The sequence below is a fragment of the Microtus oregoni genome, unplaced genomic scaffold (genome assembly GCF_018167655.1).
Source record: "Microtus oregoni isolate MIOR12 unplaced genomic scaffold, Mior012 000037F_ref0000500, whole genome shotgun sequence".
NCBI classification, from domain to species: Eukaryota; Metazoa; Chordata; class Mammalia; order Rodentia; family Cricetidae; genus Microtus; species Microtus oregoni.
The window spans coordinates 21,372,633-21,397,650 of NW_024543096.1; the positions used below are offsets into that span (position 1 = coordinate 21,372,633).

A 25,018-nucleotide genomic window follows, 5' to 3' on the forward strand; every position below is an offset into this window, starting at 1 on the left:
CGTCTCTTGGCCATGCAAACTAATCATATATTAAATAAGGTTACCTCTAAGCAAAGTTATTAGTTGTTTAATCTATGACATTGATTAGTGGATGAAAACATTGTGACCAAGGGCTCTCAGGGACATTTCTGTATTTCCCCTCTCAGAATTGAATAAGTACCTTCTAGTTCTTCATAACTTAGGGTAATTTTCTAAGGCATAATAGCAGAGAATATTGAGAATTACATACATATATTAAAGTGTCACCTTGCTATAATACGGAGAAAAAGAGAGAAAGCCAGAGGCTCCTGAAGTCTCAGTAGCTAATATGAAGATGAAGGCAACCTGTATCAGGATCGGGCTTAGAGTAGAGATAGACAGAGAGACAAATTTAAGGAGACTTGAGAAAGTTTCCTTGGGTCCTTTTCTGACATCTTCAGTTGCGATTTCACATTTCCAGAGCATCTGCAAAGGTTCAGTGCATATAACTCTTACATTATGAGAGACTAAGATACGCTTATAACTTATCCATTTAATTCATTTATAAATATGACCATTTACATCTTTAGAGATGATGTTGACACCGACCATTTCATTTAGACTATGGTTGGCATTACTTTATTAGTGCAGTTTTGATTCATTTATTCATCTGACATATATCTAATGTCAAGATTAATGGCTCTTAATCACTACTATATCAGTCACTGCTGGGCATATCTTCTTCCTTGATTTATAATACTGTTATTAGCCAGCTTGTGCTAACAAGGATTTGCCCCATAATCTAGCAACTTTATGCAGGAAATTTTCCTCCCATCACCACGCTAAAAATTTCTTTTCTCTCCAGAGTGGAAGGCTTAGTATATTAATAAAAAAATAGTTAACGACATCCACAGATGTGGCAGCTATGAAGTACCCATCTTTTTTTTATTTTTAATCAATTCAATTAATACTCCATTCCTTGATCTGAGAGGTCTCCAAAAAGAAAGTAGCAATTGATGAATGTTTTGGTTGCTAATCATGAAGATACAAAAAGTAAAAATTTTAAATTAAATATAAGAATATTTTAGTTACAAAGACTGAATAGTAAAGACACAAAGGCCAAATATTTACATTGAATTTGCCCAAAACTAACCAGAAAAGAATAGGCATAAGTAGAAATGCAAGTAAATAAACATAGAGCATAGGTGGCGTTTGCATTCTGAAACTGATGTTCACAGCATCTCAGTGTTGTGGAGATGTTTTCCTCCAATGCCTATGTTCTAGGAAAGACACCTTGTGCCCACCCCAGTGGTTTGAAATTTGAACCACTATATCCAACAAAATGTTTTTTTCTCTTCTACCCAGGATTGACTTGGAAAAGTGTTGTGGACCAACTCTGGCCAACGAAGCATGAAGACTAGTCTTCTGGGGTAAGTTAAGAAAGATTGTCCACTGGTCAACAGACATATGAAAAATCTACGTCTTTCAGTGTGGAATAAGGAGAGCCAGTGTGACCTGGAGTTGTGGACATGACTTAGAGCTACTTCTGTGAAAGCATGTGGACAAAAGCTATTGCCCCCAAAAAGTGTGTTAAACGACCAAGATACTAATGATTCTGAATCACTGATTTGACCAAACCCAGAGATGAAAAATTGTTATCTGCAAATTAAAATTATTAATGTTTAAGTCATTTTGATTGGAGTTTCCTATGGCTGGCTAAAGCATTCTGCTATGAGTCACTGTTTAGGTTATGACTTTTTCATCTTTTATTAGTTGCAAAATATATACATTCATATACTTGATTGACAATTCAGAAAGGATGTTGCATCTTATAACCAAGATCATCTTTGATTCAGAAAATGTTAGTAAAAGGCTAATTAATTGAGGACACATCACCAAATTCCATCCATGAGCACTTTCTAGCAGGAAAGGTTCAATGGGCATGAGGGATGTGCTTTATTAACTAATAACATTTAGGGAAGATAAAGCATGAAGGTAAGTAAGTATAATAATATGCAGCAGTATTTAAATAATGGTAATGACTTTTCGCTGCTCTCAGACTACCAGTGAAGCAAAGTAGACTCTTTTTTTAGAAAGTATGCAAGGGGAAGAGTCATCTGAAATAAGTTCTTATGGGCCTACTAGACAAGCTAAATTTGTTAAGCTAAACAACAACAACAAAAAATGTCTTCAACAAAATCTTAGGACCTACTGTGACCTCCCTGTCTTTCAGGGACAATGAGACCCAAAAAGGATAAAATAGAAGGAGATGGATTGGGAGAGATATACCCTTACCACAAGTCATTCTCCCAGGCTTTCCAAAGGGTGTACATGTATGTGTGCATGTGCGTGTGTGTGTGTGTGTGCGTGTGTGTGTGTGTGTGTGTGTGTGTGTGTGTTTAGAGTTTAGGCAAGCAATGTGACAGTGTATGCACAGAAGACAGAAAACAACCTCACACTTCTCTCTTCATTTTCCACTTGTTTAAAAACAAGCTCTTCTTATTGTTCCATGCTGCATGCACCAGACTCGCTGGGACCCAATCTTCCTAGGGTTCTCCTGCCTCAACACCTTCCATATAGTAGTAGGAAGAGAGGGACTACAGACATAAACTGCTGCCTCATGCTTTACATGAGTTCTAGGGGGAGATGGGCTTGGGTTTCCTTGCTTGCACACAAAGGGCTCTACCCATTAAACCTTTTCCTCAGTCCTTCTTTGAGTCCTGAAAAGTCTCTCCTCTCTGTTGACATTTACGTTGAAGTGTAGCAAAGGCAAGTCCTGATCCATCCAATGTCTTTAAAATGCCCCATGAAAGTCTTTCAAGGAACTTAAGACAGCATAGTACATCACTGAAAACTGCAACCTGACACTCATAGAAATAATTATTAAAAGGAAAGTCAAAACAATTTAATTATTTTACATGCCACCTCAGGACAGTTATGTGACATCATCCAGCATCCAAAGCCACCTCTTGGAATAGTCAGGATTGTTTTAGTTGTGTAAATAAGTGCACGCATTCCTTGCCCAAGGTCAACTAGAAATCAGACAGTAGACTTTGTCTCTATGCCTGTCTCACTCCCAAACCCAAGTTTATATCCTGCATAAAATACAGCCGCACAATCTCACTGAGGCTGATTCTGCGTTTCACCATGCTGAAATAGGTTTAGAGGTATATCCCTCTTTCTTCTGATTTGTTCTTTTTTAAACACTTTATTTGCTTTGGTGTATTATTTGCATTATATAAAGACTATTCGTGAGAAATATCTAATATTTATTATTAGAAAATAACCTATAATTCACCATTTTGTTTTTAATTAATGAATGGCTACCAAAAGTTTTTTAATCCCAGTGGATCAGCCAGCTAGTTACTTTATATCAGCCTGAAGTACTCACTGTTCTCTGGCCCAAATTTCACCCTGTAAAAAACAGAGGGCTGCATCTAATTGGGAATAAATTTCACAGATGCATCTTGAAGGGTATAGATTTTATTTTATTCTCCACAAGTAACTTGTCACAAAGGTACCCTGGATTTCAGAAAGGCTTTTATAGCTATTCAGATTAAAAGTACAAGTAAAATAGAAATATATGAACCTTTCTAGCTTCTCCTTTCAAATAATTTAACCCCCGAGTCACGTACTTCAAAGCTCTTTTAAGTGCAGACTGGTCCGAAACACCAAAGGCCACAAAATGCCATAGAAGCGAGAGTGTGTGGCTGACCTTTGAGTCAGTCTAGTCTGGCCTTGCTTCCTATGACCTATATGGTTCATGGTTTGGGCCTTTTTACATCACCTTTGGAATCGCTTTACGTGGAATGCTTTTAAGTAACTGCCGGATGGCTGAAATGGTTCCCCTAACCAATCAGTGCGTACTGCAGTAAAAGGCCTAATGGTTCTCACGTGGCATGTCTATTGAAAAGGTAAAATGAAGACATAAAACGGTAAACACCTGAGGAAGACTGTGGTACTAAACACTAAATCAAAGCAAACTTCACACTGACTTCACACTGGTTTGTATTTTGCGTTTAGACGAAATTCACTAACAAAGCATTTTCCTTGTCAAAAGAAACCGTTAGGCCAGGGTTGTAATTAAACCCAAGACATGTTGTATTCCAAACTATAGCTGATCAGTTTGTTTGCAATTAATTTTCTTCTTTGTAATCTTCAGACACTGAGTCTTCTTTCTGACTCTCATTTACATTTCGTCATGCTTGCCCGTGGACTTAAAAATGACCTTGAGCACATGACAAAGGTACACTAGGAAGACAGTGAGCATGGTTATAGCTGTGATTCTATTCGACCTCTGCTTCAAAAGGGGTCGTGGAAATAAGACACCACGCTGGATAACAGACAACATCCGGGCATCTGGGCCTGAACATGTTTGTGGGTATACGTCTGAATCTGTGTGCATCTCTATCTGTTTGGCATGTCTGTCTGTGTGTGTGCGTGCGCATGCACACGCATCTGTGTGCATCTGTGTATCTGTCTGTGCATGTGTATGTGTTTTCATTGCAGGTATTTAATAATTGAAACCATGGTAATATTTGTGGAAAAATCCAAAGCAATTTCATTTTGAAGGAAACAATTTTCAGCTCAAGTGACACTAAAATAAAGGGGTTGGGGTAAAGGAAAGATAGGTTTGGAAAGGCGGCAGAAAGTTGGCCATGATGAGAATAAAAAAGACATTTGTAAGTACTGTAACTTTTTCTGTCTTTTGTTGTTGGAATAACAGTGGATCTTAGTCGTATCGTGATATTTTATTTTAATTAAATAATAAATAATAGACTCAAAACAGTTGCTCTTGTTTTAAACTAAGCCCTCTGTGGACCTCCCCTGGTATTTCCCCCTGAACTTTGCTCCTCCCCTTCATCCCAGAAGAACCTTTGTGGCCAACAGTACCAATGTGTCAATATGTTTACCCACCTGCTCCATCTGCCGATATCATAACACAACCACTATGTAGAAGTCAGGGTGTATTGCACAGCAAGAATGTCAAGGTAGGATAACATCTTTTGAGCAATATTATTAGATTGGCCTGAAAATGTTGCCAAGTAGAAAATACTTATTCGAAATGTGTTTGAAGAGAACGAACAGTTCTTTTCGGTTCCTAATACTTGCTCTTATTCAGGGACCAAAGAGCAAGGACATGTCGGGGGGAAAACACAATTGTCCCTTTCTTCTTTCTATGACTGCTAATAAGCAGATTAGTGAGGGATGTTAAGACAAGTGAACATACATGGTAAGAATTAACACTTGTGTCTCCTTACAAAGTGTATTCTGTGAGATGATAATAGTAAAATTATTTACTTTTAATCACTGTGGAGACTCTTGGAGCCCTTATTCCTTGTTCTGTAACATTAGCACACATAAGCATGTGAAAGAGGAAGGGTCAGAAAGCAGGAGACACTATGTTCAAGGTCTTAAGGACCTTGGTGGATCACAGAATACAACCTGTACACTTTCTCTTCAAGACAAATAAGAAGACAGTTATCACAACATGTTGTTATGGTCTCTTAATTCAGTCACTATGGTATCTGTGACAAGAGTCTCAGGCTGTAAATCAGTTCACTTTGTGGACCAGTATAGCACAAATAACAAAAACGCAGAGGCAGATATTGGGGTTCTACCTGAAGATCAGAAAAGCAAAATCAGCCAATCCACTAAGAGCTCTTACCTCTTTGAAACCTTCATCTGAAAAAAGAGCTAGTTACTGTCTCATCTTGCCTTATATTGCTCTTTATGGCTGGGATTAAAGGTGTTTACCACTACCGCCCAACTTCTGTGGCAAAGTAGTGTGGCTGCTAGGATTAAACATGTGTGCAGTCACAGCCTGACCTGTATGGCTGACTAGTCTAACTGCTTTGCACTGACCTTCAGGCAAGCTTTATTTACTAAAATACAAAGGATATAACACTACACACTGGAATAGAAAGATTAGCTCCTGGATATACTGAAGGAAGGCAATAGAGCTCAAACTGCAGTGGAAGACAACATGCCTCCCCCCTCATGTTTGGTTGTCTTCTTTTGGGAGAAGTATTCCTTTTGTTACAGTGAGTTCCTTTGTGTCCAGTTTTCTGGGATTCAGTTCCCATCATGCAAAGGTCATTCATGATTGACCCATGGGCTCTTCTGGGAAGTTAGCGAGTCACTGTGTAATTTTTAGTTGCCAAGCAAATAAGGACATGACTGGTTGATCAAAGGTCAGCCCTGATCAAGAGCGCAGGACACAGGTTCTTGTGCCCAACTTTATGCTGTCAGACTATAGCATTTCACAACTGGCATTTGAGATTTTGTACCAAATTTAAAAAAATTCCCTCACTGAAGGCTGGCTCTGTTTTCCAGGTCTTATCTCGTTTGTGGCCTTCTCTACACAATGACAGTTTCATGCTTATCCCATGATTTAATTCATAGCCCGACTAAGTGAAAGCCCCAGGAACATGATGTGTTTATTTACTATCCCTACTCATTTTTTCCAATGCAGTAGAGTGTAGGGCACATGGATGACCTTTGCAAAGTGCCTCACAGCCAATACTTCCATTATTTGAAACATATCATGAATTAGACATGAGCTGAAAACAGCATCACCGAGTTACATTCTATATCCATGAGATAAGCACTTGGAGCAAACAAAGCTACTAATTCTATAAAAGGCAGATTATCTGGTCAGATGCGATTTTTCAGTATTGAATGTGCGCAGAACTAATCAACCAGGAGAGTGGATTGGTCATCTTGTAAAGTTTAAGTCATATGAGAGTTTGGATGGCAGGACTTTGTTGTAAAAGTCCCATGAGTGTCAAGTCCAGCACTGTTCTGAAAACAGATGAACTTCATCTACTTGCCTGAAGTTATTAAACCTTGGAATCTTTTAAATAACTTTCCTTGTTTTAATTTCAAGGTCTGCCTTTGGGCAGATTACTTACTCATCACATAGATGAGAGTGCCATGCTTCTTATTTCACACCCAGAATTCATGAATTTATACTATGTTATACTCTTATTATAACTGTAAATCTGTGAATCTGTACAGTTTGTTTCCTGCGTGAGATATGTTAGTATGAGTTAACCATAAGACAGCTTCTATGGAGAATCTTTCCCTTTCATCCTCCTGATTTTTTTACTTCTTTCCCTAGTTATAGTGTATGTCATTAAAATGTAGTCCTTTTCTCTAAATTGTTTTTAAATGAATTCATCTATGTTTTCATTAAGTGTTATAATAAAGAATAATATCAAAAGTTATGTTGCATTATTCGCCTTTCCTAAGAACGATACATAAAAGTGGATAACTATGAAAATGAAAATTGTCATGGACCTAAAGTTGTCCTGCAGACCATCATGTATAAATACTGTTAAAGATATGATGCCTACCTGCAACTTCCTGGTGACCTTGGATCATTAAGTGCTTTTCATGTGTAGAAATTATATACTAAGTAATTGCATAAGTAGGCGTATCACTTAACTGCTATTTCTGGGACTTTATTTTTCACATTTAAAATCAGTTTACTTTACAACTTTAAATCTATAGTGCTAAGAAGAAATGGCTGAGATTCAGGTAAGGCAGAAAAATACAGACAGCATGTGATCTCAGAGAATAAACTCTCATCTGTATGTCTCACTAAAACAGTGTTGTTAATGTCTCTGTATTGTCTTAAGAATTGAATGATATTGGTTTCATAACATCTGTTTTTATGAGTCATACTATGTGAGCAACAGTGGTGAGCCCTTTAAAACAGGTGACAGAGATAAAGTTAAAAATAAATGATAACATGATGTTTCTTCATAAAGACAATGTAATTTTTAAGTATGAAAGGAAACTTGTTCTAGATTATGAGAGATTTTTAAAATCTCAGTACCCAAATTCAATACACTGTGTTTTATTGGTAAAATACAGCTGATATGTATAGAAGTTCCAGAGCAATCAATTGATAGCAACTGGGAAATATTTTGAGATGTTTTAATAGTCAGTAGATATTATTTTGTGTTTAAAAATTATTGCTAATTTTATCAGGCATGACAAGGGCTATAGAGGATCCTGATGGACATATAGGTACTTGAAAATAAACAGTCATTCTGGGACACCTGCGGTTTACTTTGCAGTGACTCAGCTAGAGAGAGAGGAAGAAGGGGAGAGAGGAAATGGGAATAAAATAAGCAATTAAAGCAAAATTTTAGTAATTTTCATCCAGATTATTGTATTATGATGGTTTATTATACAAAACTTTTGATTTTTTGTGCATTTGAAAATTCTTACATAAATAGTTTTTGAATGGTGCATCTGCATTGATATGCAGAGATGTCTAAGAAACATAGAGAAAATAAAAGAAAAAAAACAAGGGGATATGCAGGACAGTCTCATTATGTGTATTTTCTTCCCTTGCGTTCCAGTTGCCTTTATAAGGTTAGAATAATAAACAAGAAAATATGAGTCCTGGCTTATTTCTTTTTTCCTGAAAGTCTAGTAGAATTAGGGGAATAAACAAAAGAAATTTACTTTGTGTGGTTTTTTTAACATTAATTTGTACTGTTTCATATGTAGCTTCAGTTTTATTTCTAGTGTTGATATTAAAGTATTATCCAAAATTCTTTGAGTTAATCATGATTAGCCTTTTATCCCCAAATTATTAATGTTTCTCTGAAGTAGAAGCTACCCTGAAATATGATAGTGCACATACTCTGAAAGAAATAGCTTTCTACAAAATGCCATCTGGCCATGGTGTATCAGTCATAAAGAAACTCAAGTCAGTCAGGATACAAAGTACAAAGACCTGATGATAAGACTGTGGGCTGTAGATTCTCCATGAACCAGAGTAGAAAAAGTATCTAGGTAATCCCATTCTAGACACGCACACACTCCACAGACACACACACTCCACAGACACACACACACACACACACACACCATATATAAAACACACCCACTTTCACAAACACATACACTTGGTTCATCTGTCTCTTTCACCGTTATGGCTTTAATTTTTTCTGTCTCTTTCTCAGCTAACTAGGTTACAGTGTTGTTTTAGAGAGATAGGCAGCATCTATTTCTCTAGCCTTTTTCTTCTTCTTGCTCTCACCAAGCGCTCTTTTCCTGAAGAGATTAAAGAATAAATTGATCAGAACTAGGAAGTAATGGGCAGGCTAAAAGCAACTTTGTCAGTAGCTGAAGAGATTATGACTCTCCAGAGGATGTTAACTCTCCAATCTTGCTCAGGCCTGCTCTGGTGGGGACAGGCAAACCAAGGCCAAGAATGTTTAGAGTCAGGGAGGTAAATGCTAAGGTCAGTTCTAAAAGGCGTTCTATGCTAGTTCTTCCACAGTGTCACAATGTACTCCGATGGCTGATGTCACCTGTCTAGCTGTGATTGTCCATGCAATCCCAGTTTGTTGCTGTTTGTCCTGTCATGACTGGCTATGTCTCTAGGCTTCCTGCTCACATATTAAGTTGTCGTTTTCTTGCTTCCAATTTTTGTGTGTGGCAACTATGCTTGTCTCTAAGACATTAAAGCACTATGAGGGTCCTGCTGTCACTAATGACCCACTGTCCAGCACCACTGCCATACTGATGCCCAGTATCATGTTTGGTCCCTTACGGCATTGTATGCCTATGTACTGTACTCATACGCTCTACAGTTCTCTATCAAATCCCTTCCCACAGTCCCTGAACCCATAACTAAGGTAAATTAGATGATGACTTGGATAACATTAGCAATGGTGAACAAGGCCAGAAGTCAGAATCAAGCAAGCTGCTTCTTCTGTGGACTTGTGACAAGTATTTATCAAGTACAGGACACTCTATAGCGCTTCGTAGGATTAATAAAAATTCGCCCAAGTCAAGTATTGATGAGATGGCTTCATGTCTGTACTGATCCATTGGATTTTGTCCAATCAACTTCAAAATTCTGCCTGGAGAGTCATCACATCATCTGTTTCATAGCAATATAGGTGGGATACTGTGTGATGCATATTTCATATTGTTTGGCTAAAATATAGCAGCATTGGAACAGTGTTCATAAATGGAAGGACAGTTTAACTAATAACTAAATGACATTTTATGGCCTTAAACTGAGTCACCCTGCTTACACTGAGTTTCCGGGATCCTTACCTCCTCTTCATGTCTCACTGTATCTGCAAGTATCTTACAAGTCACGGGAAGGAAAGTGAAGAAGACAAATACCCTGGGGTTTACTGGCATAATGATTATTGGGGTCTCAGGGTGGGAAAACTGTACCCATCATCCAATAACAGCAATCCCAGAATCTAAACAGTCTTTTAGATTTAAAAGAAAAACCACAAATCGTTTGAAAATCACATTGGATTTATGCCATTCTTTGATTTTATTGTCTATTTTCTTTCTTTCATTCAGGGAAAGGATGGAGTAGTATTTTCTAAGCTGATAGAGAAAAAGATCAATCTGACTTGAAGTTCTTGAGTATTTCTTGGATATCGTTTTCAGAGTCTATTATAGATTTGAAAGTCTATTAATACAGTAAAAAGCAAGTAACACCAATAAAGGATTCCAATTGCAGCCTTGACATCGATTCACTGTATAAACTTAGACAAATTACTTTTCTGGCATTGGATTTCCTGGTCAAATAATTCAGTTCCAAGACATTTTGTTTAGTCATACACTTTTTTGCACCATTGACCAGTCTATGGCACAAAGAAAGACGCTATGCTAAGCTAATAGTGCCACCAACATAAACTTCTCATTGAGATGTAAATGATGAGGACTGAGCACATGGCTCAGTAGTTAAAAGCACTGACTGCCCTTCCAGAGGTCAGGAATCTGATTTCCAGCAACCATATGGTTGCTCACAAATGTCTGTAGCTTTGGACCCCCACCGATACTGCACATATGAGATGTACAGACATACACAAAGGTGAAGCACAGATATGTATCAAAATAAGTAAAATTTTAAAAGACACAAGCAATAAAGGTATGAGATATCCAGAGGAATTTAATTCTCTCTATATATATTATATGTATGTTATATGTATAATGTTATATATACATATAACAGATATGTTGTATCACGTATATTGGGGTAATAAAACCAGGAGAAAAACAAACAAAAGTATTTGATACTGTTTTTCAGAACGTTATACAAAAACTGAAAGCCATGTTATAAAACATATTATGTATATTATCTTACATAGTATGTATATACTCATATAGTGTATATGAGATTGAGAGAGAGAGAGAGAGAGAGAGGAAGGGAGATAATGAGAGAGAAAGACATGTTACTCATTGTAACCCATGATGGATCTTTGATGGATAAAGATAGGTGTTCTAAATTATATGGATCAATGTGTATAGTATCGGAGCTAAGAAGTATTCTTTTGCAAACCAAATATTTCCATAGCACAATACTAGGCGTCAGATACCTGATTTTTCTGTGATTACAGAATTAATCTACATTTTATTAATGGAATTAAGTTCTTATTAAAATTATTTACATGTGAATATCAAGCAACAAAACTGAAAAATCATCTATTCAGGAAAGATACACATCAAGAAATGATTCATTTGGGTAACCATAAAGTTATTTATTCATAGTAAATTTTTAATAAATTGAAATTATACCACTTTTTCCTGTGTTGTTCTAATTTTACTATGTATTAAGCAGTCATTGTGAACTTACACTGATAGACAAGAAGGGACTGATGGACTATGCCATCTCAGATCTGCTTCCGTCTTACTAACAAGCACACAGATAAAGTAACCTTGCAATACCAGTACACTAAAATCTGTTGTCATTTTTTGCAAGTTCTTGAAGGACGCACAAGGTTTGTGTGGTCCATTTATGTATAAGTGATGTCTCATTCCCCAGATCCCGACACTAAAGGAGCCTGCTGACATTGTTGATCAAAAGAAATAATTTAACTGACAACCAAATCATTGAAGAATTAGCTGGCCTCCGTATGTGGCTAATGCCTCTATTCCACATGCCATTGATGTGAAACCCCAAAGACCCTACCAGGACAAGTGTGTACTATGTGAATTTGGATGAAAGAGGCCTTTATTTGAGCTTGCCTGTCACACCAAAGAAGGAAAATATTCATTTTAAGATTAAATGATAGATTAGAATATTGTTTTTCAGAACTCTAACTGCCAAGAATCTATATGAAATGACTATCTCTTAGGATAGGTTCTTTTGAACTAGGCAGTGTGCGGTGAGGTGAGCCAAGTAGTGATAAAATATTTACCCGCCTCTTGAAGATTCTCTTTCCCTCAGAATAAGCTGACCTCACGTCCTCCCACTTCAATCGATGTCACTCAAGGCTGTCACCTCAGCTGTTGCCTCAGAACGGGGATGGGTGTCTTCACTTCACATCTGTGCTTCACCCTCAAAGTACACTGGGCTCTAGAGATTTTCTTGCAATACGATTTTCCATATTGCTCTGTATCCATGACTAGCAATAGGAGGTTACATGTGTTTTTCATTTCTCTTCTCACTAAAGGCCTTGAAATGCAAGCATTTTGTTCTCAAATGGCTTCTATTTTTAGACTATCAATTTCTGTTTAAAGTTCTGATAAACTATTGGTTTGATTCCCCCCCCCCACCCCCCGAACCTGTTTTTCTCATTACGATGTCATATGCAGTTCCCTGCATCCGGTTCCATCAGTTGCTGGATGAAGGCTGTATGATTATGGTTGGGGTATTGACCAATCAAATTACAGAGGAAGGCCAGTTTTGGCATCCTCTCCACTATTGCTAGAAGTCTTAGCTGGTGCCATAAGGGGTTGGTAAAGGGAAGGGGATGAAAGATGAGAAAATGATTCTGTATCTGGAGTGTCGTCTGAACATATTTGAAATTTGCCATTAATATCCAAACCTTATTTGAAAAGACATCTTTATATAAGCCTTTTTTCATTGATTTCTGAGTCTGATCCCTAATAAATATTAACTTACAACTCTGAAAGGGAACTAAATTGTAAATTGAAAGCACAGATGTGTGGTTAGAGTGTTTAGAATTCAGTGGGAAAGACAGTCACTTGAAAGATCGCTGATGATGCTATTTTAATAACACAAATCACCTCAATATCTCTACATTTAGACATCGTAGCTTTATGCAGATGCATATAAACATAGGTTCTCACTTTCTTCTTTACGCTCATGATAACACCATTCCACAGTAGACTACTGAAATAGTTCTAAGCCTTCAGTTTTCTCCAACTTCAATATTTGGACTGAATACGGAGGATATATTGTGACTTCTTCTACTTCTTCTACAATTTCATCTTGTGTAACATTTTGACAACAATAATAACTTCGAAAGTATGAGTCCTGCCAGGATTAAACAGAATAATTCTCATACACCTTCAAAATAATGTTTACAAGATGATGGTACAAAATGTGTTAGCTTTTATTACTGCTGTACCACTTCTTCATTCTCACTGACAGCATTGTTGGCACCACTGGGCATTCCCTACTTGAAACATTGTCCCGGGTTTGCCTTTCTGTTCTCTATCTACACCCTCACTAGAGTCATTGTATTTCATCCATAGCTTTAAAAGCTACCTCTGCTCTTATGACTATTATACTTAGACCCCCTTCCTTTACTCCAGACTTGTTCAGCCACATGCCTTCTTGCTGCATCTACCAGGCATCTCTACTTCCAATTCCCGATTTCCTCTACGCATTCCTTCCTCCCAGTTGACCCTTTTGAGGATACTTTTTTCCACCAAATAGCAGCATGGTTTTTTCTTAAGTTTCACACCATCCAATGCTTCTCTACTGTTTGTTTGGCTGATTGTCATGGACATCACATAGTGCTAGTGTATGGCAAATAATTTCATTGCAGAGTTGGAGAGATGAAGTTCAACAGTCGCCACCTTCCACCAGCTTCCTGGTGTTACCGAAATTGTAGAAAATGAATGGCAGTGGTTACTAAAGACTTTCCACCACCAGAAGCTTCAACTGAGGATTTTATATCACTCTAAAAATTTAAGCGCCATGAAAAAGATTGTATAAAGAGTGCAAGAGATGTTGGATTAATCCCCATTGCCAACACCAAGCAAAACATAGACGGAGGTGCAAGGAGCCCTGGTTCAAATCTCGTTGTTACTAATAAGCAAACCACGAAAAAGTGCTTATCATGATAGATGAGGCATATAAACCACTTCTTTTGTCTCCCAACTTTAGAGAGGTTCATATTATATTTTCAATTGTGCTTTTGGACTAGTGACAGTCAATGGAAGTTTGATCTTTCAGTGAGTCTCAGATTTTTCCATCTGATAACCATCATTTAGTGTCTGGTCTAAAGTCATGTTATCAGAGAAACCAAGATCTCAACTGGCACTTCATTGCTTGGAGGTCACCCAAGAAAAGAGGGGGAGGAGAGCGCAACCCCAAACCTAGCTTAGTCTTCTAAGACACTGTACTTTTTTTTTTTTTGAGTGGTTCATACCTGATGGAGGAAGGTCATTGATTAAATAAAAAGAAACTGCTTGGCTCTCATTGGTTAGAGATAGGTGGGAGGAGTAAACAGAACAGAACGCTGGAAGGAAGAGGAAATGAGCTCAGACTCCACACTCTCCTCTAGGGAGCAGACGCCTCAGAGAGATGCCATGCTCCACTCTCCCGGGCAGACACAGGCTATGAAGCAAGCTGCCAGGTTAGACATGCTGAATCTTTCCCGGTAACACCGGTGCTCACAGATTATTAGAGATGGGTTGATCGGGATGTGAGAATTAGCCTGTAAGGGCTAGAGCTAAAGGGCCAAGCAGTGTTTAAATGAATACAGTTTGTGTGTTGTTATTTCGGAGCATAAGCTACCCATGTGGGCAGCCGGGGTGCTGGGGACCCAGCCCCGCCGCTCTTATTACTACAACACCAGCAGAGTTGTTTTGGTTGCTATTGTTCCCAATCTTTCTTCTCAATAATGCAAGTTCTACAGGAAAACTGGCTTCCTAGTTTGTGTTTCCATCGTATTCCCAACCGCCTACAAAGTCTGCTAAAATTAGATGTCTGGTGAGAAGGTAAGAAATGCAAGAGTGAATTAATGATCTCACCATGCAAAATGCTACACATTATTTCAGCACACAAGTCTACGACCATGATTACGCGTAAGTATGGAAATGCTCTGAACAAACTAGGCATAGAAGGCTTCATGAATTTCATTCTCCATAAAAGTAAGCTTTGTGAAATTCTTAGCTATGAAGAAAAGATAAAACTAAACTACGTTGAATATTTCTTGGAATTTTAAAGGGAAAATTACTTAGCTGCATTAGCAGTGAGGGTTTCAAATGTCTTTTAATCTTAGTTGATTATTCAAATATTTTGAAGACTTTATGTTCTAATTTTAACACATATTAATTGTACATATTAATTGGGTACACTGTGCTATTTTAACACATTCATACGGATTGCTCCACTTTAATCAAGGTAGTTAACATTTTCCATTCCCTTCTCTCCTTATCTTTGTCATTTCTTTCTCTCTGTTTTGGTAAGGTCTATCTGTGTGTGCCAGGCATATGAGTACCTGTCAGCACATTTGTGTCACAGCTTTAGAGTTACTGGATCACACCAAGCCTCGCTTCCTTCTCATTCCTCAATGCCTGCAACTTTTTCTGTATTCTCTTCTAGGTCCTGGTTAATTATTACACTTCTTTCTAAGTGGATTTCGGTGTAAAATAGCCAATGTCCCTTAGTCAATATCCCCTAAGCTCACTTCGCAACATCTGATAGTTACCATTCAGTTATCAGGGTGAAGAGTTTGTAGCGTCCACATATGTAGACACAGCGGCAGTTTGTATTGTGTGTTAGGCTTATTTCTTTGCATATTCATGTTGTCACAACTGACAAAATTTCATTTTTCTTTGTGCTAAATAATATTCTTTGAATGTGCACATTTTTTTTCTTTCTTCACTTGCTGATGGACACCTACTTTGACTTCCCACCCTACATTTTAATTAAGTGTGAGGATTCTTTCTTCTCTCAATTTTATTAATATTTATTGTTAATTTTATCACAATAATAGCCAATTTTGACTACAGTGACATATCTTATTATAGGTAGTTTTGGCTTACATTTTTCTGGTGGCTAAATACATTGAGAGTATTTTATTTTACATGTATTTATTATTGCTTCTTTTGAAACATGTCTATTCAGATCATTTATTTACCCATTTTAATTGAATTACTGTTTTTAGTTTTATTGATTTCTTTATATATTAAAAATAGTATAGATGAATTATTGTTAATGTTATAATGTTATAACATAATAAATGTTAATGAAAATACAACATATATAATAATTATTAACATTAATAAATATAATGATAATAATATATTGATTGATTTTTGGTATTATTTATTGGATATAAATAATTGATTATTAGTTATTGATTAAATAATCAATATCATCTATTATTAATATTATTTGTTATTTCATTAATAAATGCTATTTAAAATTAATGAATAATATTAATAGATATAATACATTAAATCAACACAATAAGGAATAAGATCATCTGATCTTCTAAGTAGTAACAAAAATTGTGTATGATAGACTCCAACATGTTTTCATTATAAAATCCTTGAACAAAAAAGACAACATTCTTGTAAGATAACAATCTTATAAGCACCAAGATAATGAATAGAGAAAACCTGAACACACTTCTCTAGGATAAGTGTGCGCACACACATTGTTTTTATTCAATATACTAGAGGAACCTTTATGAAAGTCAGTTAAGAAAGAGATGAAATAAAAGGGTTGTAAAAAGAAAGAGCTGAATTATCCCTCTTCTCAGATGATGTCATTTGTGTGTAGAGAAAAAAGATCCAAAGGCTACAAAAGACAATTAGAACTAATTAAGGGATTGCATAAAACTGCAGGTAATGAACACAACCCGCAAAAGTCAGTGACATTTTAACCTATGAGCAATTTCGTTGGGAAAGAATAATGAAAACAGTCCCATTCTCTATAGCTATAACAATAAAATAATTAAATTACCTAACAATAATTGTAACTAGCGATGTTAAAATGAAAACTTTAAAACACTGGCGACCTTGAAAAGGAATGACACACATATACGCACACTCGTGGACAGGGAGAAAACATGTTGTTAAAATGCACCTGTGTTTACTGGTTTATGTCAACACAAACCTAGGCACACCTTGGAAGAGGAAGTCTTAGTTCAGTAAAATGTCTCCTTAAGACTGGCTTGTAAGTGAGTGTGGGCACCATTTTCTTGATTGATGGTCGATGTGGGAGAACCCAGTCCACTGACAGGTGGTCCTTTGTTGTATAAGAGTGTAGGCTGAGCAAGTGATGAAGAGAAAATGAGTTAACATTTCCTCGGGGCATCTGCTTCAGTTGCTGGCTCCAGGTTCCTGCCTTTCCTGCTCACGTTGCTGTTGTTCATAGTGTTTTATCACAGCAACTGACACCTGACATAAGACAGTACCCAAAGTGATTATTGATTCATTGTAATCCCCATAAAAATACACGGACACTTTTGACACAACTAGGAAATAAAAGAATAATACTAAAATCTTTACGGGAGCACAACAGACCTCTAAGACACAACGCAATCTGAAACAAAAAGAACGGAGCTGAAGGCACCACAATGCCTGACTCCAAAACACACTCCAGGAATATGGTAAAATGAACAGACAAACAAACAGGGAAAAGACAGCATTATATTGGCATAATCCGGTACCATCAGAGAGCAATAGTGATCCCAGAAATAAAACTACATCTAAAGCCAGCTGCTCCTCAACAGACCTACCAGAAATATACACTGGTGAAAGGACAGCCTTTTCAACAAATGCTGTTGAGGAATATATAAAATCTATATTCAGAACAGTGGCACCTAGCCTGTATCCCTCCCCTTGTATTAAAATTAACTCATAATAAATCAATAGCCTAATACATAACCTAGAACTGTTTGCTAAAGCAAATAACGGACGCACTTTAAGAAACTATAATAAGTGGTGGTTTTTAGACAATTATTCCTAAAATGTAAATGCATACAGACAAACAGAACTTTATTTCTCTATCTCACTGGCCAGTGATGATGATTATGACCAATATGACATTCATATTGAATTTTTTTCTAAACCCATGACACATATGCTTCATATACTTCATCCACAGGCACTGCTGGTATTGCAGATAAAATGGCACCCCATAGACTCTTAGACTAACTTCTCAAAGTAAGAAGTAGAGTCAAGAAAAGAAACCTGGAAGCTAAGCTGTCTATGGAGAATCTTTATGATCATACTGAAGCCTGAATTTAGGACACTGCCCAATGCTACCCAAGACAGAAAAGAAAAAGGGAAAATCAGTGATGTTTCATTTCTTCAGACTAAAGCATCCCATAGCCTCTTCCTCATGCCTCTGGTACTGGCTGGAAGAGGCAGGCACACATATCTACTATTCTTGACAGAATATGCTCTTCCAAAATTTTCACTTTTATGAGGTTCATTGAGATGAAGCATTTCCTATTTACGAATGTTGGAGGCCCAAATGAGCTGGCACAGTGATTATTTAGAAGGGTCTGGGAAAATCAGAGCAGGCCTGATCTGCAGGGTGTTTATACTATGACCATACTGGCAATCTCTGTGTGGTTCTATCTCTCATGATGAACTAGACACCCAAGAAGTTATCTTGAACTAAATCACCTACATCTCTCTTTTATGTGTTTACATGGTCGAGGTTTGTAATTGAATGTGAGTACCACGACAACTTAAACTCAGGAAGTAAAATAAGGTAAAATATCACAAGATGATTAGGAGTCTGGTGTTCATGCTTCCAATGAGAGCATTTAGAACCATTAGTAGTAATTATTATCACTCAAATTGTTATGCTAAAGCAGTGCTGGTATTTTTTATGCTGGCAATCATTGGAATATGCAGGTTTTAAAGTCCTGAAGCAGAGGACTGTGCCTAAAGCATGTGCTCAATTGTCCTGTTCCCGATGAAATAGAAGTTCCCAGTGGCAGAAAAGCAGCCAAAGGCATTTTGATGTGGCTAGAAACAGCTGGGAGGTGCCGCTCCCTTATAAAATTGAAAATAAGTGTGCCTGTTGATTTGACTGATGTCTTCCTCCCTTAGAAAGCCCAGGAAACCTTGAGTCTGGAGACAATGAGAGAAACATCTTTCAAGCTCTCCTACTGAATTGATCTTCAAAATATTTTACCACCTTTTATTCTGAATGATAGATCCCTAGTAAATTTTCTATTGCATTCCCAAACTGAAACCTTCTTTGAAAGAATTTTCGAGGCTGAGTTTGTTATCTAAGTTTAGTATCCATCTACCTGAGAGCCCTATTGTACCACACAATATAATTGCAACTAAACTTGAACTATAGAAACCCCACAAGTTCACTGTTGAATGTTTTTCTGTGTCCTCATTCTTTCAGATTATACCACTGTGTGCTTTCTTGCACAAGCGTTCTCTATGCTGCTTGCTGGGTTCTGATTCTTTTATTCCTTTAAGCAAAACTCCCAAGGTTAATGGGGACTATTTGTGAAATGAATTCAACAGCCACTGAGGCTAGACTGGCCACCGTGTTCTCAACACCCTGATTCATTTCTCAGAACTCTTCTAAAATTTTTGGAGCAATAGAAAAGAAACAAAAGTGAATTACAATAAAAGAATAAAATGCTTATCATTCTTGGAAATATTCCATTCTTCTCTGAAAACTTTTTAAAGCAAAACAAGATTATGTAGACAAGTTTTAATATCTAACTATCAAATTATAAGTTCAAGGATAGAAAGCCATGGGCATTGTGATAGATTAAGCACTGGTGATTAAGGACTGGGTTGTCAATGTTGCTGAACATCTTCAATAGCTGCAGATGCATTGAAACTCTTCTGCCCTTAGTCACTTCCAATAAATGTTCATAATTGGTGTGTGGGCTGTGGCAAGACATCTACTTCCCACCAGGATAACGATTGAAAACTAACAAAGACAAAGGTAATAGTGGTATGTGGATAAATTGTTTCCCCCCTGAATGGCATTTACTAGTGACAAGGTTTCAGTTCCTTTTCTGAAATCTCACAATGATAAGCAGGAGGACAGCTCAGAATTTATTTCTTTCGACCTTTCCTTTCACGGAACAGCATCTGAGGCATGCCTTGACAGAGCATCTCTGTAGAAATCGCAAATCATATTTCCTGAATATAAGCTTGAGAGGCTACCTGATGCATCCCAACTGTCCTTGGCACGATCCGAGAACCTTTCCAAGAGAGCCAGGTCTCCTGGTTGTAGAAACATAAGGCTCTCTTGTTTTAGACTCTCATTGCTTGTGGGTAGTATTAGGAATATTTCTTAAGATGAGCTTCTCCGCCAACACAGATAATTCCAATCAAACCAAATTAGACCAAATAAAAGATGCCCATGCGTAATGCAGTACTCCTGGGGGTCCTGGAAAAGCATGGCGAAGGGGAGAGAGAGACCATGTGAAACCTGGAGATCACATTCTGGGAGGCAGCCTAAATAGACTGTGGGGATGGTCCTGACCCTTTCTTGGGAGGAGTCACTGTTTGGCAGGCTTTTCTAGAAGTCGAGTCTGAACCAAGGCAACTTTTAGGGTAGGGGGCTTGAAATGAAGCTTCCTGCTCTATTCCTGCCCCATTGGGGTGAGTGCCAGGGGCTGGGGTGACACTTTTAACCAAACATCCCAGACATCCTTGGATATAGGGGTGTCAGGGGGCTAGGGTCTCACTTTCAACTAAAAATCCCAGACTCCTTGGATATAGGAGTATCCGGGGGCTGGGGTCTAACTTTTGAACAAACATCTCAGACTCCTTGGATATAGGATTGTCAGCTCAAGTCTGGCTACTTCCTGGGGTAATGCTGGAGAGGGGAGAGCTGGGAGTTGCTGGGCTCACACTCAGCGAGAGGCGTGGCTGGAGTGACATCTGGTTTACTGTCATCCTGGAGACCTCAGGCAGCTGTTTCTTGAGGGAGATGAAAAGGCAGGTGGCTAGGAGAAAACTATTATTATCATTATTATTATTATTATTATTATTATTATTATTATTATTAACCCTATGAATGGGACTAACCATGAAAAGTCATTAACTGCCATTAAGAATGGGACCAAGAAGTGCCCTAGTTGTACAGGTAAGGCTCACGTGTGTAACTGGGACACAGTAGCGGACAAAACCAGATTTTTAGCTGGTTGGTGTCCTTGATCCGGGAGAGTTGGTACCCATGGTGAAGTCCCAGGAGCTGGTGCATGTGTTGGCATTATCTAGAGAGAGCTTTGTAAGTTGGTCTTGGTCCAGACAGCAGGAGTAACCTATAAAATATGCTTGAAAATGGGTGAGGTTAAAATAGGCTCTGGAGACTGTTAGATTTTTTTTTTAACCAAACCTGATTTTTGATACAGCAGCAGAACTTTTTCCAGGAACCTGCAGGTATATGTTAGAGAGCTGGAACAGATTTACATCTTGGTGTTGTAGAAATAGGCTATTGCTGTAAGTTTAAAAGTATGCTCATTTTAGAAGACAATTAAAGGGAATTGGGAACTCTGGATTTTTTTTTAAGATGCACTTGAAACCTATTAATCTTGAACTATGAAGCTTGTTAAAGAGGCATACCGGTCTGTGTTTTAGCAGGAAACTTAACATGTAATGATATGCCAGTACCTTAAGTCATCAAATGCCACTAGACAGATCTGGGAGGGATATATGAGCAGAAATGAGGTAGCTTTTTAGCTACACAGGCAATCCAAAGACTCTCCTCAGTCCTTGGCAAACATCAGCCTAGAAGTAGTGCTTGTTAGTGACTGAGTACAAGAGGACCAAAGATTTTCCTGTGGGGGGAAGAACTCTGAGGAAACTCCAACATAAGCATTCTGAGAGGCTACATCACCTGGGCCACCCATTTCCCCTGGTGTCTGGTCGCTTTGTTCTGAAAACACACGGACTTTCAACACAAGTATAGAATGTGCAATGGGCACAAGTCAGTTAAAGATGATTTTTTTTTGTTTTATGTTTGAGCAGGTAAAATATTCATAACATGTCTTGTAGTTGTTTTTTGGGTTTATTTCTTTATGTGTACAGCTGGGATTTGCAGGGGGGTCTTCCTTGATCAAATCTGATCTTTATCAACCTTACATGAATTCACAACCTTTTATTTTCTCTGGAAACATAACCCTCTTCTCCAATGCAACAGATTTTTTTTACTTCTATTTTGAAGTTAAGACATTTTTAAAATATATGCGTTGGTTTAATTTAGCAGTTTCCATAATCCAGTGTCTCAGCAGCTATCATTAGTTCATCAGCAATCAAAAAATTCAAAGGCAAACAATAGCATACAGGATAGAGACTCCTTGTGTGTTTCCCAGCTCTATGTGGCTTATCTTTTTATTATTATTTTACTCTTTCTTTAAAGACTTCATTATTTTTATTATTTTTGTTTATTTTTATGACTGCCTATAAACTTCTTTTATTTCTTAAGCCTACTCACAATGTTAAATACACTGTAATTAACAGTGTATCTGCTTTACTGAATATCTGTAACCTTTTCCATCTGCATGAGCAAAACTTAAACTCCCAGACAACTTAGCTCATGGCCTACTGGTGACTGACACTGTCTCCTCAGTTCCCTGTGAGCCTAGCTTCATGGTGCAGGTACCAGTGAGAGTCATATTTACTACCACAGCTCTGGGCAGTTTCTAGGTCTACACTGCTGTAGGCATTTCCACCTAGTCTGCGGCCACAAGGTAGCTTTCTGTCCACTGCTCAAATTTCCATTCAAGTGCTTGGTAATAGGGCGGCTTAAAAGAGCCATGCCTCTGTTTGCCTAGAGCTGAGTGTACCCATAGTCACCAAGAAGTCACAATTGGCTCTGTTTTTTCTGTGTTTAGAAACTTTTTGAAAGCTTCCTTAGGTTTTATATGTAAATACATGCCCCTGCTTGGACGCCATTTGTTGACAGACTTTTTGTTGTTGTTGGGATTGTCAGCTTCTGAATAAAGACACAGAGACTTACTGTTCATTATGAAAGCTCAGCTAATAGCTTAGGCTTGTTTCTATCTATCTTAAATTAATTTAGATTAATCCATTTCAACCAATCTACATGTTACCATTTGACTTGTGACTTCTCCCTCTCCTCCTGCACATCCTACTTCCTCTGTGTCTGCCTGGTGACCCTTGCATTCTTCTTCCAAGCATTTTCTCTGCCCTGAAAATCCTGCCTAGCTAAGTGGCCGTAAAGCATTTTATCAAACCAACCACAGTGGCATATCATCACACAGTGTAAAGGAATATTCCACAACAGAAACAGGCTTGCTTTGGCTCAGATTCCCTTTATCAAAGATTGCTTCATGGGAATCTGTTGTTCATCATGTGCAGGGTTCAGCAACAGAGTTTGATAAAAACAGTGGGAAGCTCACATAGAGTGGAAGTTACAGTGTAAAGCAGCTTTGACCCTGTTCTTCTCTTGCCCAGGAAACAGTTAATGGTGTTACCCAGGAAGTATCATGGGACACAAAAGGACATGTGTTTGCAGCCTGAACGCTGACAAAGAAGCAATTCTTCCTGCTAAAGAGGGTAGAATAAATCTTCCCTTTGCCCTAGCACACCCGGAGCTGCTGATCCAGCAGAGAATGCTGATTGCTCACATCTACTGAGGCTGCAGGGTCAATCAAAGCAACAAGAGCCATAGCGGGGGTTAACCAAGAAGGCATGAAACCAACATTTTGCTGAACATATTTGGAAAAGCAAAGTCTTGAGGCCATTGAGAAAAGCTGTGCCCAGAAGAATCTCAACACCCAAGAGCTAAAGGGTTCAATAGTAAATAAAAGAGAGTGAGGAGTAGCCAAGCTCAGAAGGACTAGTCTGGGAGGAGAGTAGCGAAGGAGAAGAGGCGTCACTGAGCCCAGGCCAGATTCCCTTGTCCTTGTGACTCAGAACTGTGGATATTCTGAGACTGAATGCCAGCTCCACCATTATCCTGCTGTGACATGGTTTGGGTCATTGAACCTCTCAGAAGCTTAGATGTTTCACCTATAAAACAAGCTTACAAAACTGTGAGAACAGGAGAAAGTAGATGCAAAGTAGGCATTGGTTAAAGAGCAGTTGCTTTTTATTCTCTAAAGGGCTGTTCATCCATCCATCACAAAGAAGGCTTCAGTAGTTTTCTCAAAATTGCAGCCTGTCTTCTGCTGTCCCATGTCAGGGGTCAAAGCCAGATGACTGCCTTGCAACTAGATTTTAAATGTGTTTATTCTCTTTCAGTGAGGCACCCCCTTTGATGAGTTTTTTACAAGTATCTTGCCTCCTACTTTTAGCTGCTGCCCTCCTACCCCTCAATGCTAGGTGTTCTTTATGGACAGACATACTAGTTTATCTTTGTTCCCACTGATTTTCATACTTTTCCCCATGGTGGGTACTTAATAAATACTTAATATTTGTTATTAATTAATTAATTATTATTAATTATTAATATTTAAGAGTCTTTCTTTGCTTACTTCATGTCAAATCTTTACAATTTTTGTTTTAAAAGGCCATGCACCTTAAAAGAAACCTTGAAGAATTTTATATAGGAACATTACATGTTTGCGAATATATATCTCTAGAAGCCGGGAAGGACCTCTCCAGACTGGCAGATGATACTATCCCTGTTCACAGACAGGAAAACCTACAAAAGGGTCTTTAAAGTATTCATAGAAGTGACATTCTAGAAATATTATAGGGATATGGGAAGATTCCTCCACCCCGCTTCCGATAAAAAGCAGTCATCCCGTTTCCCAAGCAAATTGTTTATTCATTATGTAAAAAGAACTTAATGTAAAAAGATCTTGAGGAAATTAAGACTTGAAGCAGCAGGCAGTAGTTGTAGTCAATGTGGACCCGTCACCACAGTTCCTCATTTCCATTCGTTGTTGCTAAGTTTAGCCTTCAATGGTTTTAAGACCCAGCCTTGACCGTGACGATCCTGCTATTGATGATGTTTTAATCAGTAGCCTCTCTCCAAGCACTGCACAGTCTTCTTGCATTGCCATCGTTAAACACGGGAGAAATGGAAAGAACTGCCTGCATTTCCCTGCATCGCAGGATAACTGCAGCTACTCAGCCAAAGCCTCTCAGCAATCCAAAGGCTCACAAC

The 25,018-nt window shown here is 38.0% G+C and overlaps 1 protein-coding gene across 2 annotated transcripts in view; it reads left to right on the forward strand.

Moving 5' to 3' along the window:
* B3galt1 (beta-1,3-galactosyltransferase 1) overlaps positions 1-25,018 on the forward strand; it is a 514,202-nt gene that overhangs the window by 288,713 nt on the left and 200,471 nt on the right. For both annotated transcript variants that reach the window (XM_041631421.1, XM_041631422.1), the window contains exon 3: positions 1,324-1,388. The gene's annotated coding sequence lies outside the window, so the exon portion shown is untranslated. The remainder of the gene's footprint in view (positions 1-1,323; positions 1,389-25,018) is intronic.